The following is a 15,421-nucleotide window of genomic DNA, read 5'->3' on the forward strand; positions in this document are numbered from 1 at the left end:
AGGCTGATATGCGAAATTTCCACCCATTGGAATTCCACCCTCCATATGTTGGACCGACTGTATGAACAAAGAAAGGCCGCTTGCTTGTGCCCTTTGAAGAGGCCACTTTATTTGTCAGTCGCCAGGACTATGGAAACAACAATGTAATTCTACTGATTCATATCCTGGAAAAGATGCTGGTAAATCTGGCTGGTCAGGGGACTGGAGAAGTGATGCCTACATCTCACGGCCACATGCACCCTGTGGGGGCTGAACTGAAGGAGGAGGAGGAGGAAATTGGAGCACAAGCAATGTGTAGCGAAATAGTAGTTTTTTCTACACAGGTGACAGGACAGGAGGAGCAGGAGCAGACGGAGGAGAAAGAGGGAGATGAGGAAGATGAGAAAGATGAGGCATATTACCCAGACACACCATGGCAGTATGCAGTGGAGATGGAGGCAGGGAGTCCCTCCGAATCACTTTCATAAATGGCCCGATGCATGCTCACTTGCTTGCATAGTGACAGCCGAATTGTCAACATTCGGCAGAGGGATGACTACTGGCTCTCCATTAGACCCTCGCTACCGGTCCAAAATGGGGGGCCTTTTTTTTTTACACCTGCTGAGAGGGAGGACAAACTGAACTACTATAGAGACATCCTATGTAGTCAGTTGGCCACTGCCTATGTGCGCCATCATCCATTCTCCCGCAGGTCTGACCGAGGGGGCCCTCTGCGCTCACGTTCCACTGCAATGGCTGCTGGGGGGGGGGGGGGGCAGGAGCAGTTCCAACTCCATCAGCAGTAGTCTGAGTCTAGAGTCGCTGATAAGCAGCTTTCTTCACCCGCATTGTGAAGAAACTACTCACCAGCAGCTAGACATAGAGCAGAACCTGAACCAGCAGGTGGTGGCATACTTGGAGTGCACCCTGCCAGCCGTCATTGAAGATCCACTGGACTACTGGGCAGCCAAACTGGAATTGTGGACACAGATGTCCTGTACGGCCAGTAGTGTGGTATCAGAGCGGGTGTTTAGTGCGGCGGGGGCCATAGCTACCCCAAGGAGAACTCGCCTGTCCACCTAAAGTGTGGAGAGACTGACTTTTGTCAAGATGATTCAGGCGTGGATCAGCCAGGATTTCCACCCACCAATGCCTGATGCATCAGATTAGATCATCCATGCTGCCTCACCCAAACCTTGACAAAAAAGACCAGTTTCTTCTGGCTACCTGCCTCAGCTAATAGAGATGAGCAAATTTCTTAAAAATTCGATTCGGCCAATTCCCAGAATTCTCCGAAAAGATTCACTTCAATCCAAATTTATTTGTGGCGAATCACGTAAGAAAATGGCCATTTCCGGGCTGCAGAGAGCCTTTATAGTGGTGTAGAACACTGTGCCTTGCAGTAACACGAATAGGGAGGGTGCTGTAGTAGTGAAATAATACTGTGAATCAGTATGACATGCAGATGACCCAAAGAAGGGTCAAACAAATGATGATTTCAGCCAGGCCGAAAGGCAAAATAGTGACCCAGTCATGAAGTGGGGAGGTTGGGAACAGCATGAGGAGACCACAAAGTAGCCCAATGACAGGGTCTGGAGGTGGCGGCAGAATCAGGAGGCCACATAGTGGCACAATGACAGAGTCTGGAGGTGGTGGCAGCATGAGGAGACCACAGAGTGGCACAATGACAGTGTGGAGGTGGCGGCAGCATCAGAATGCCACAGAGTCTGGAGGGTGCAGCAGAGCAGTAGCAGCATCAGGAGAAGGTCACCGAGTGGCACAATGACAGACTCTGGAGGTGGCGGCAACAGCAGTTGCAGCTTCAGGAGAAGGCCATCGAGTGGCACATTGACCGAGTGTGGAGGTGGCAGCAGTATGAGGAGGCCACCGAGTGGGACAATGACCCAGTGTGGAGGTGGCAACAGTATGAGGAAGCCACTGACTGGCACAATGACAGAGTCTGTAGGTGGCAGCAGTCACAGCATCAGGAGAAGGCCACCGAATGGCACATTGACAGAGTGTGGAGGTGGAAGCAGTATGAGGAGGCCACCGAGTGGCACAATGACCGAGTGTGGAGCTGGCAGCAGCATGATGAAGTCACAGAGTGGCACAATGACAGAGTGTGGAGGTGGCAGCAGTATAAGGGGGCCACCGAGTGGGACAATGACCAAGTGTGGAGGTGGCAGCAGTATGAGGAAGCCACTGACTGGCACAATGACAGAGTCTGTAGGTAGCAGCAGTAGCAGCATCAGGAGAAGGCCACCGAGTGGCACATTGACAGAGTGTGGAGATGGCAGCAGTATGAGGAGGCCACCGAGTTAAACAATGACAGAGTCTGGAGATGGCGGCAGCATGAGAAGGCCACAGTAGCATCATGCAGTAGCATCATGAGGAGGCCACATAATGGCACAATGACAGAGCATGGAGGTGGCAGCAGTATGAGGAAGCCACCGAGTGGCACAATGACAGAGTCTGGAGGTGGCGGCAGTAGCAGTATCAGGAGAAGGCCACAGAGTGGCACAATGACAGTCTGCAGCATCAGTAGGAGGCCACAGAGTGGTACAATGACGGAGAGTGGAGGTGGCAGCGGCAGCAGCATCAGGAGGAATCCACAATCACAGAGTGTGGAGGTGGCATTGGCAGCAGCATCAGGAGGAGGCCACAGGGTGGCACAATGACAGAGTATGGAGGTTTCGGCAGCATCAGTAGGAGGCCACAGAGTGGCACAATAACAGAGCGTGGAGGTGGTGGTGGCAGCAGCATCAGGAGGAATCCACAGGGTTGCATAATCACAGAGTGTGAAGGTGGAGGCAGCAACAGCATCAGGAGGAGGCCACAGGGTGGCACAAAGACTGAGTGCGGAGGTGGTGGTGGCAGCATCAGGAGACCACAGAGTGGCAAGGTGACACAGTGTGGAGGTGGCGGCAGCATCAGGAGACCACAGAGTAGCAAGGTGACATAGTGTGGAGGTGACAGCAGCATGAGGAGGCCACAGCATGAGGAGGCCATAGAGTGGCACGACGACAAAAAAATTGCAGAGGTGGCAGCAGCATGAGGAGGCCACAGAGTGGCATGACGAATAAAGATTGTGGAGGTGGCAGCAGCATGAGGAGGCTGCTTCCTCTATTCTTTATAGTGAATATGGGACAGAACAGAAGGTTAAAATTCCTCAACTTTAGAAAGTGCTACTTAAAAGACGATTTAATAATACACATTCTCCTGCACAAATGGCTTGGCAAATTGATTGTCCGCGAATTTCCCTTCAATTAAAATTTAATTTCTTATCATTTTAATCAAGTTTTGGTTCAATTTAACAACAAATATTTAATAAATGTAATAATAAAAATTAAGTGTTGCCTAAGACAGGAGAGAATCCTCCAGTCTTCTCGCTATTCGACGAGGCGATTGCGATAAAGCATTCCAAAAAACTATTTCTCTCCACCTGGAGATGAATCCTGTCAAGATTGATGCAAGTGCGGTATCGGCTGCTCATCGAGCCAGATTCTTCTTGGGGAACTTGCCTGGCATGAACAGGCCTCTAGTAGCTACAGACAATGAGAAGACAAAGCTTCAAGATAGCTTGGAGCCCGGAAGAGTTGCGAAATTCATCAAGATTGAAACTATAACTACCAGCCCCTGGTCTCATCCCAGTCATCATGGATTGGAAGGAGGACATCCTGTGGTGCACGGATATGGAGAGGGTCTTTGGATTCTCCCCGCACTATATGGACGTATCGGAAATTAACCGCTGCTCCCGACAGCAGCTCCTTGGAAGGTCATGGAGCGTCCCGGTCATCCGGCATCTATTCGCTCCGCTGAAGGATTATTTTGAAAGTGTGTAGTAGCCACACAGGGCCTCCACGCTGCAGATTTATCATGGAGACATCATGGAGATTTTACCGCATACAACTAAGGCCTCATGCACACGACCGTTGTGTGCATTCGTGGCCGTTGTGCCGTTTTCCGTTTTTTTTCGTGGACCCATTGACTTTCAATGGGTCCGTGGAAAAATCGGAAAATGCACCGTTTTGCAGCCGAGACCGTGATCCGTGTATCCTGTCCGTCCAAAAAATATGACCTGTCCTATTTTTTTGACGGACAACGGTTCACGGACCCATTCAAGTCAATGGGTCCGTGAAAGAACACGGATGCACACAAGATTGGCATCTGTGTCCGTGATCCGTGGCCGTAGGTTACTTTAATACAGACGGATCCGAAGATCCGTCTGCATAAAAGCTTTTTCAGAGCTGAGTTTTCACTTCGTGAAAACTCAGATCCGACAGTATATTCTAACACAGAGGCGTTCCCATGGTGGGCCCCCCAGTGGGCCCCCCCTCCCTCCCCTGTAGTTAACTCGTTGGTGGCCAGTGGGCCCTCTCCCCTCCCTCCTCCTCCTAATTAAAATCTCCCCCCCTATCATTGGTGGCAGCGGAGAGTACCGATCGGAGTCCCAGTTTAATCGCTGGGGCTCCGATCAGTAACCATGGCAACCAGGACGCTACTGATGTCCCGGTTGCCATGGTTACTTAGCAATTTGTAGAAGCATTATACTTACCTGCGAGCTACGATGTCTGCGTCCGGCCGGGAGCTCCTCCTACTGGTAAGTGACAGGTCATTAAGCAATGCGCCGCACAGACCTGTCACTTACCAGTAGGAGGAGCTCCCGGCCGGACGCAGACGTCGCAGCTCGCAGGTAAGTATAATGCTTCTACAAATTGCTAAGTAACCATGGCAACCGGGACTGCAGTAGCGTCCTGGTTGCCATGGTTACCGATCGGAGCCCCAGCGATTAAACTGGGACTCCGATCGGTACTCTCCGCTGCCACCAATGATAGGGGGGGAGATTTTAATTAGGAGGGGGAGGGAGGGGAGAGGGCCCACTGGCCACCAACGAGTTAACTACAGGGGAGGGAGGGGGGGACCCACTGGCCACCAACGAGTTAACTACAGGGGAAAGAGGGGGGCCGGCCGCACTGGCCACCAACGAGTTAACTACAGGGGAGGGGGGGGGCCCACTGGCCACCAACGAGTTAACTACAGGGGAGGGAGGGGGGCCGGCCGCACTGGCCACCAACGAGTTAACTACAGGGGAGGGAGGGGGGCCCACTGGCCACCAATGAGTTAACTACAGGGGAGGGAGGGGGGGGCCGGCCGCACTGGCCACCAATGTGTTAACTACAGGGGGGGGGCAGTCATGTACACAGTTCTTTTAGTATATTCTAACCTGAAGCGTCCCCATGACCATGGGAACGCCTCTGTGTTAGAATATACTGTCGGATTTGAGTTTCACGATCTAACTCAAATCCGACAGTATATTCTAACATAGAGGCGTTCCCATGGTGATGGGGACGCTTCAAGTTAAAATATACCATCGGATTGGAGAAAACTCCGATCCTATGGTATATTAACTCCTGACTTTACATTGAAAGTCAATGGGGGACGGATCCGTTTGAAATTGCACCATATTGTGTCAACATCAAACGGATCCGTCCCCATTGACTTGCATTGTAATTCAGGACGGATCTGTTTGGCTCCGCACGGCCAGGCGGACACCAAAACAACTTTTTTTTCATGTCCGTGGATCCTCCAAAAATCAAGGAAGACCCACGGACGAAAAAACGGTCACGGATCACGGAAAAACGGAACCCGCAAAAAAATACGGTCGTGTGCATGAGGCCTAACAGTGCTGAACGCTGAAAAAATTTTGTTTTTCGATCGAAATACGTCGCTAAAGATTTTACAGCATATAACGACAGCGATAAACACTGAATACATTTTTTTACCAAATTACGTCACAAAAGATTTTACCACATATAACTACAGTGCTGAAGCTGAATAAATTTAGTTTTTCAACCGAAATACGTCACAAAAGATTTTAATACATATAACTGCAGCGCTGAACGCTGAATAAAATTTGTTTTTCGACCGAAATACATCCCAAAAGGTTTTACCACATATAACTGCAGCGCTGAACGCTGAATAAAATTTGTTTTTCTACCGAAATGCGTCAATAAAGATTTTACCACATATAACTGCAGTGCTAAACGCTGAATAAAATTTGCTTTTCGACCAAAATACATCACTAAAGATTTTATCACATATAACGGCAACAGTGAAGGCTGAATAAATTTAGTTTTTCGGCCGAAATACGTTACTAAAGATTTTACCGCATATAACTACAGCGCTCAACGCTGAATAAAACTAGTTTTTAGACCGAAATACGTCAATAAAGATTTTACAACATATAACTGCAGCGCTAAATGCTGAATAGAATTTGCTTTTCAACCAAAATACATCACTAAAGATTTTATCAAATGTAACGGCAACAGTGAAGGCTGAATACATTTTGTTTTTCGACCGAAATACGTCACTACAGATTTTACCGCATATAACTACAGTACTGAACGCTGAATAAAATTTGTTTTTCGACCGAAATATGTCCTAAAAGGTTTTACCACATATAACTGCAGTGCTGAACGCTGAATAGATTTTGTTTTTCGACCGAAATAAGTCACTAAAGATTTTACCACATATAACTGCAGCGCTGAACACTGAATAAAATTAGTTTTTCGACCAAAATATGTCAATAACGATTTTACCACATATAACTGCAGTGCTGAACGCTGAATAAAATCAGTTTTTTGACTGAAATGGAAGGAGGGACTAGAACAGTTCAGAAGGAAAGATGTAGGGTAAAAAATATACATACACCTCTCAAATATACTCTCACCTAAAGAATTATTAGGAACACCTGTTCTATTTCTCATTAATGCAATTATCTAGTCAACCAATCACATGCCAGTTGCTTCAATGCATTTAGGGATGTGGTCCTGGTCAAGACAATCTCCTGAACTCCAAACTGAATGTCAGAATGGGAAAGAAAGGTGATTTAAGCAATTTTGAGCGTGGCATGGTTGTTGGTGCCAGACGGGCCGGTCTGAGTATTTCACAATCTGCTCAGTTACTGGGATTTTCACGCACAACCATTTCTAGGGTTTACAAAGAATGGTGTGAAAAGGGAAAAACATCCAGTATGCGGCAGTCCTGTGGGCGAAAATGCCTTGTGGATGCTAGAGGTCAGAGGAGAATGGGCCGACTTTTTCAAGCTGATAGAAGAGCAACGTTGACTGAAATAACCACTCGTTACAACTGAGGTATGCAGCAAAGCATTTGTGAAGCTACAACACGCACAACCTTGAGGCGGATGGGCTACAACAGCAGAAGACCCCACCGGGTACCACTCATCTCCACTACAAATAGGAAAAAGAGGCTACAGTTTGCGCGAGCTAACCAAAATTGGACTGTTGAAGACTGGAAAAATGTTGCCTGGTCTGATGAGTCTCGATTTCTGTTGAGACATTCAAATGGTAGAGTCCAAATTTGGCGTAAACAGAATGAGAACATGTATCCATCATGCCTTGTTACCACTGTGCAGGCTGGTGGTGGTGGTGTAATGGTGTGGGGGATGTTTTCTGGGCACACTTTAGGCCCCTTAGTGCCAATTGGGCATCGTTTAAATGCCACGGGCTACCTGAGCATTGTTTCTGACCATGTCCATCCCTACATGACCACCATGTACCCATCCTCTGATGGCTACTTCCAGCAGGATAATGTACCATGTCATAAAGCTCGAATCATTTCAAATTGGTTTCTGGAACATGACAATGAGTTCACTGTACTAAAATGGCCCCCACAGCCACCAGATATCAACCCAATAGAGCATCTTTGGGATGTGGTGGAACGGGAGCTTCGTGCCCTGGATGTGCATCCCTCAAATCTCCATCAACTGCGTAGAATTAAGGCAGTTCTGAAGGCAAAAGGGGGTCCAACACCGTATTAGTATGGTGTTCCTAATAATTCTTTAGGTGAGTGTATGTATACTAATGCCAGAAGCCTGACTAATAAAACTGGGGAACTGGAATTAGTGATGTGTGAGGAGGACTATGACATAGTGGGAATAACGGAAACATGGCTGGATGATATCTATATGCAAGTGTTTAGAGAGGGCTCACCTGAATACTCAAAAATGGAAATGGGTGCTCCTACAAAGAGGATTCACCCAATCCTCTAAAAAAATTGGAATCAAAAAGGAGTATAGTAGGGCACACCAATATCTGGTTCCACACGGACAATTAGTATAATAATATTTATTTTAGCAATATACACTATTAAATACACATACATAAAATATCACACTATAAAATAGTAAAATACATAAAATACATGCAGTAAAAACCATATATCTATATAAATATATAAATATTTCTATTAATTTCTATAGGTTTTCTGCATTTTTAGTACAGTAGTGTCCTTCCAACTAATTGCCACACTCAATGTCCCAAAAATATAGTTATAGAGATGGGAATGACTGTTTAAGTTTTTGAATGCGGTTTTTGAAGTAGTCACTTGTATTGTTGCGACTTAATAGTCGTTGCGTATATATTGTCGCTCCAATCTCGCTGTCTGTTAATAAAGATAAGCCGAAGCTGTTTTACTCACAGTTTGAAGTAGTATCGGCTTTTAGTAAATCACTGGTGGCGTCCCACGTGTGATGAACTTTTTACAGGCTGCGGTTTGTAGAGATGGTGTAACTTCGGGATCCTCGGTGATCATAGGCGGCGGTGCTGTCTTGGAGATCAGTCGGTAATATACTCCTTCTGCGTTTTGGATGTATATCGCAGGAGTGGACTTTGCCAAAAAAACGACTCTCCAGGAAAACAGATGTCCGGCTTGACTTTACTTTTAAAGATAAAGGTTCACCGATCCCTCACTTTTTTCTTTTCTTTCAGCGCTTTCGATCCTCCGGTAATAAACTGTGTTCCATGCGGTAGTTACCAAACGCGTTTCGGAGTGGGCTACGACTCCTTCTTCAGTGGCTAGTTTACCCATGGAATTGACTAACTTTTATACCCCTCAAACAGGTGCGGGCTAATTCATTTAATTTTGAATAGGAAGTGACGTGCATTCCTCTTCAATTAAGGATAGCAAGCATGTTGCCTACAAATTCAATCTAAAAACGAATTAAATAGTAGAATAGGTATATCACTTTGAAAAAACTATATAAAATATGTCCATATAAGATTACAAATAAAAATAGACCCATATGTGTATATATACACACATGGGACCACAAGGTCTTCCTAAAGTATTTAATATTTTTACAAAGTATCCTTACACAATAAAATTCATTCTCCTATAAATAGGGTTCATTCATGCACATAAATATAAAATTGCATAAGGATAGGAGAAATCAGAAGAAACGCATAAACTATGCGGTTGATATTTCCATACATTGCGGCTTCATTGCGTCTTTTCTTTCATTCAATTCTTTTTTAATTTTATATAAATAACCGGTATATTAATGAACATATAATATTAATACATATTATTTAAGTTACATGTAATTTAAAAAATTTATATATTATATAAAAAAGGGGCTTATTACATAAAAAATAAAAACTTTTTGTAAAAAGTTAAAAGTTGTATATATTACCAACAATTACACATACTAATAAGAGTTGGACAGGTGAGATTTATTTGATTCGACTGTAACTTAAATAATATGTATTAATATTATATGTTCATTAATATACCGGTTATTTATATAAAATTAAAAAAGAATTGAATGAAAGAAAAGACGCAATGAAGCCGCAATGTATGGAAATATCAACCGCATAGTTTATGCGTTTCTTCTGATTTCTCCTATCCTTATGCAATTTTATATTTATGTGCATGAATGAACCCTATTTATAGGAGAATGAATTTTATTGTGTAAGGATACTTTGTAAAAATATTAAATACTTTAGGAAGACCTTGTGGTCCCATGTGTGTATATATACACATATGGGTCTATTTTTATTTGTAATCTTATATGGACATATTTTATATAGTTTTTTCAAAGTGATATACCTATTCTACTATTTAATTCGTTTTTAGATTGAATTTGTAGGCAACATGCTTGCTATCCTTAATTGAAGAGGAATGCACGTCACTTCCTATTCAAAATTAAATGAATTAGCCCGCACCTGTTTGAGGGGTATAAAAGTTAGTCAATTCCATGGGTAAACTAGCCACTGAAGAAGGAGTCGTAGCCCACTCCGAAACGCGTTTGGTAACTACCGCATGGAACACAGTTTATTACCGGAGGATCGAAAGCGCTGAAAGAAAAGAAAAAAGTGAGGGATCGGTGAACCTTTATCTTTAAAAGTAAAGTCAAGCCGGACATCTGTTTTCCTGGAGAGTCGTTTTTTTGGCAAAGTCCACTCCTGCGATATACATCCAAAACGCAGAAGGAGTATATTACCGACTGATCTCCAAGACAGCACCGCCGCCTATGATCACCGAGGATCCCGAAGTTACACCATCTCTACAAACCGCAGCCTGTAAAAAGTTCATCACACGTGGGACGCCACCAGTGATTTACTAAAAGCCGATACTACTTCAAACTGTGAGTAAAACAGCTTCGGCTTATCTTTATTAACAGACAGCGAGATTGGAGCGACAATATATACGCAACGACTATTAAGTCGCAACAATACAAGTGACTACTTCAAAAACCGCATTCAAAAACTTAAACAGTCATTCCCATCTCTATAACTATATTTTTGGGACATTGAGTGTGGCAATTAGTTGGAAGGACACTACTGTACTAAAAATGCAGAAAACCTATAGAAATTAATAGAAATATTTATATATTTATATAGATATATGGTTTTTACTGCATGTATTTTATGTATTTTACTATTTTATAGTGTGATATTTTATGTATGTGTATTTAATAGTGTATATTGCTAAAATAAATATTATTATACTAATTGTCCGTGTGGAACCAGATATTGGTGTGCCCTACTATACTCCTGGATGATATCTATGACTGGGCAGTTAATGTACAAGGTTACAGTCTGTTTAGAAAGGATCGTCAAAACCGGAGGGGGGGGGGGGTATGCCTTTATGTAAAGTCCTGTCTAAAGCCCACACTCCTGGAATATATAAGTGAGGGACATGAACATGTGGAGTCACTGTGGGTAGAGATACATGGAGCTAAAAACAATAATAAATTACTAATAGGAGCTTACTATAAACCACCTGATATACCAGAGTCCACAGAAAATCTACTACTAAACGAGATAGACAAGGCGGCAAATCATAATGAGGTGGTTATTATGGGGGACTTCAACTACCCAGATATCGACTGGGAAATTGAAAGCTGTACATCTCATAAATGAAACAGGTTCTTGGCAATAACCAAAGACAATTACCTCTCCCAACTGGTTCAGGACCTGACTAGAGGGACGGCCATACTGGACTTAGTATTAACTAATAGGCCTGACAGAACAACAGACGTGCAGGTTGGGGGACACCTGGGAAATAGTGACCATAAAGTAATAACCTTCCAATTATCATTCAAAAGAGCTTTTCTACAGGGAGGAACAAAAATACCAAACTTCAAAAAAGCTAAATTTAGCCAACTAAGAGAGGCCATAGGCCTAACTAACTGGGACAAAGTCCTCAAAAATGAAAATACAGCCACAAAATGGGATATCTTTAAAAGCATCCGAAAATAACATTGTGAGAGGTACATACCATATGGGAATGAAAGGTTAAGGAACAAAATAAAACCAATGTGGATAAATTGAACTGTAAAGAAAGCAATAAATGACAAAAAGAAAGCATATAAATCACAAAAACAGGAGGGTAGCATGGGGGGGGGGAGTCACAGAGAGCGACAAGGAGAAAGCAAAGCTGTTAAATGCACTGCTCAAAAAAATAAAGGGAACACAAAAATAACACATCCTAGATCTGAATTAAATAAATATTCTTCTGAAATACTTTGTTCTTTACATAGCTGACAACAAAATCACACAACAATAAAAAAATGGAAATCAAATTTTTCAACCCATGGAGGTCTGGATTTGGAGTCACACTCAAAATTAAAGTGGAAAAACACACTACAGGCTGATCCAACTTTGATGTAATGTCCTTAAAACAAGTCAAAATGAGGCTCAGTAGTGTGTGTGGCCTCCATGTGCCTGTATGACCTCCCTACAACGCCTGTGCATGCTCCTGATGAGGTGGCGGACGGTCTCCTGAGGGATCTCCTCCCAGACCTGGACTAAAGCATCTGCCAACTCCTGGACAGTCTGTGGTGCAACGTGACGTTGGTGGATAGAGCGAGACATGATGTCCCAGATGTGCTCAATTGGATTCAGGTCTGGAGAACGGGCGGGCCAGTCCATAGCATCAATACCTTCGTCTTGCAGGAACTGCTGACACACTCCAGCCACATGAGGTCTAGCATTGTCTTGCATTAGGAGGAACCCAGGGCCAACCGCAGGAGCCCAGGTCTCACAAGGGGTCTGAGGATCTCATCTCAGTACCTAATGGCAGTCAGGCTACCTCTGGCGAGCACATGGAGGGCTGTGCGGCCCTCCAAAGAAATGCCACCCCACACCATTACTGACCCAATGCCAAACCGATCATGCTGGAGGATGTTGCAGGCAGCAGAACGTTATCCATGGCGTCTCAAGACTCTGTCACGTCTGTCACATGTGCTCAGTGTGAACCTGCTTTCATCTGTGAAGAGCACAGGGCGCCAGTGGCGAATTTGCCAATCTTGGTGTTCTCTGGCAAATGCCAAACGTCCTGCACGGTGTTGGGCTGTAAGCACAACCCCCACCTGTGGACGTCGGGCCCTCATATCACCCTCATGGAGTCTGTTTCTGACCGTTTGAGCAGACACATGCACATTTGTGGCCTGCTGGAGGTCATTTTGCAGGGCTCTGGCAGTGCTCCTCCTGTTCCACCTTGCACAAAGGTGGAGGTAGCGGTCCTGCTGCTGGGTTGTTGCCCTCCTACTGCCTCCTCCACATCTCCTGATGTACTGGCCTGTCTCCTGGTAGCGCCTCCATGCTCTGGACACTACACTGACAGACACAGCAAACCTTCTTGCCACAGCTCGCATTGATGTGCCATCCTGGATAAGCTGCACTACCTGAGCCACTTGTGTGGGTTGTAGACTCCGTCTCATGCTACCACTAGAGTGAAAGCACTGCCAGCATTCAAAAGTGACCAAAACATCAGCCAGGAAGCATAGGAACTGAGAAGTAGTCTGTGGTTACCACCTGCAGAACCACTCCTTTATTGGGGGTGTCTTGCTAATTGCCTTTAATTTCCAACTGTTGTCTATCCCATTTTCACAACAGCATGTGAAATTGATTGTCACTCAGTGTTGCTTCCTAAGTGGACAGTTTGATTTCACAGAAGTGTGATTGACTTGGAGTTACATTGTGTTGTTTAAGTGTTCCCTTTATTTTTTGGGGCAGTGTATTTTTTTTCTCCAATGTATTCACTGAGGAAAATAAACTGTCAGATGAAATGCTGAATGTAAAAATAAATTCCCCATTAAAAGGAAGAAGTACAACAGCGACTTAAAAAGATTAAAATAGACAAATCACCAGGGCCGGATGGCATACACCCCCGTATCCTAAGGGAATTAAGTAATGTCATAGCCAGACCCTTATTTCTGATATTTGCAGACTCTATACTGACAGGGAATGTCCCACAGGATAGGCGCATAGCAAATGTGGTTCCAATATTCAAAAAGGGTCAAAAAACAGAGCCTGGAAACTATAGGCTGGTAAGTTTAACATCTGTTGTGGGTAAACTGTTTGAAGGTTTTCTAAGAGATGCTATCTTAGAGCATCTCAACGGAAATAAGCAAATAACGCCATATCAGCATGGCTTCATGAGGGATCGGTCATGCCAAACAAATTTAATCAGTTTCTATGAGGAGGTAAGTTCTAGACTTGACAGCGGCGAATCAATGGATGTTGTATATCTGGACTTCTCCAAAGCATTTGACACTGTACCACATAAAAGGTTAGTATATAAAATGAGAATGCTTGGACTGGGAGAAAATGTCTGTATGTGGGTAAGTCTCTGGCTGAGTGATAGAAAACAGAGGATGGTTATTAACGGTACACACGCAGATTGGGTCACTGTCACTAGTGGAGTACCTCAGGGGTCAGTATTGGGCCCTATTCTCTTCAATATATTTATTAATGATCTTGTAGAAGGCTTGCATAGTAAAATATAAATTTTCGCAGATGACACTAAACTGTGTAAAGTAATTAAAGAGGACCTTTCACCAGAATAAAGTGTCTAAACTGACTATACAGACGTGTAGAGCGGCGCCCAGGGATCCCCCTGCACTTACTGTTATCCCCGGGCGCCGCTCCGTTCTCCGGTTACAGCCTCCGGTATGTTCATAGTTAGGCTCCACCCAGGGGAACCTGCCGGCGTCTCTTTCTCCTATGCTGTAGGGCTGGCCAATCGCAGCGCTCAGCTCATAGCCAGGCGCCTGGGTGGAGCCTAACTATGAACATACCGGAGGCTATAACGGAGAAAGGAGCGGCGCCCGGGGATAACAGTAAGTGCAGGGGGATCCCTGGGCGCCGCTCTACACGTCTGTATAGTCAGTTTAGATACTTTATTCTGGTGAAAGGTCTTCTTTAACACTGAAGAGGACAGTATACTACTACAGAGGGATTTGGATAGATTGGAGGCTTGGGCAGATAAGTGGCAGATGAGGTTTAACACTGACAAATGTAAAGTTATGCACATGGGAAGGAATAATGCAAGTCACCCGTACATACTAAATGGTAAAACACTCGATAACACTGACATGGAAAGGATCTAGGAATTTTAATAAACAGCAAACTAAGCTGCAAAAACCAGTGTCAGGCAGCTGCTGCCAAGGCCAATAAGATAATGGGTTGCATCAAAAGGGGCATAGATGCCAGTGATAAGAACATAGTCCTACCACTTTACAAATCGCTAGTCAGACCACCTATTGAGTACTGTGTACAGTTCTGGGCTCCTGTGAACAAGGCAGACATAGCAGAGCTGGAGAGGGTCCAGAGGAGGGCAACTAAAGTAATAACTGGAATGGGGCAACTACAGTACCCTGAAAGATTATCAAAATTAGGGTTATTCACTTTAGAAAAAAAAACTATTCAGGGGAGATCTAATTACTATGTATAAATATATCAGGGGTCCGTACAGAGATCTATCCCATCATCTATTTATCCCCTGGACTGTTACTGTGACGAGGGGACATCCTCTGCATCTAGAGGAAAGAAGGTTTGTACACAAACATAGAAGAGGATTCTTTACGGTAAGAGCAGTGAGACTATGGAACTCTCTGCCTGAGGAGGTGGTGATGGTGAGTACAATAAAGGAATTTAACCACCTCAGCCCCCTTAGCTTAAACACCCTTAATGACCAGGCCACTTTTTACACTTCTGACCTACACTACTTTCACCGTTTATTGCTCGGTCATGCAACTTACCACCCAAATTAATTTTACCTCCTTTTCTTCTCACTAATAGAGCTTTCATTTGGTGGTATTTCATTGCTGCTGACATTTTAACTTTTTTTGTTA

Source organism: Bufo bufo, chromosome 3 (assembly GCF_905171765.1).
Source record: "Bufo bufo chromosome 3, aBufBuf1.1, whole genome shotgun sequence".
NCBI lineage: Eukaryota > Metazoa > Chordata > Amphibia > Anura > Bufonidae > Bufo > Bufo bufo.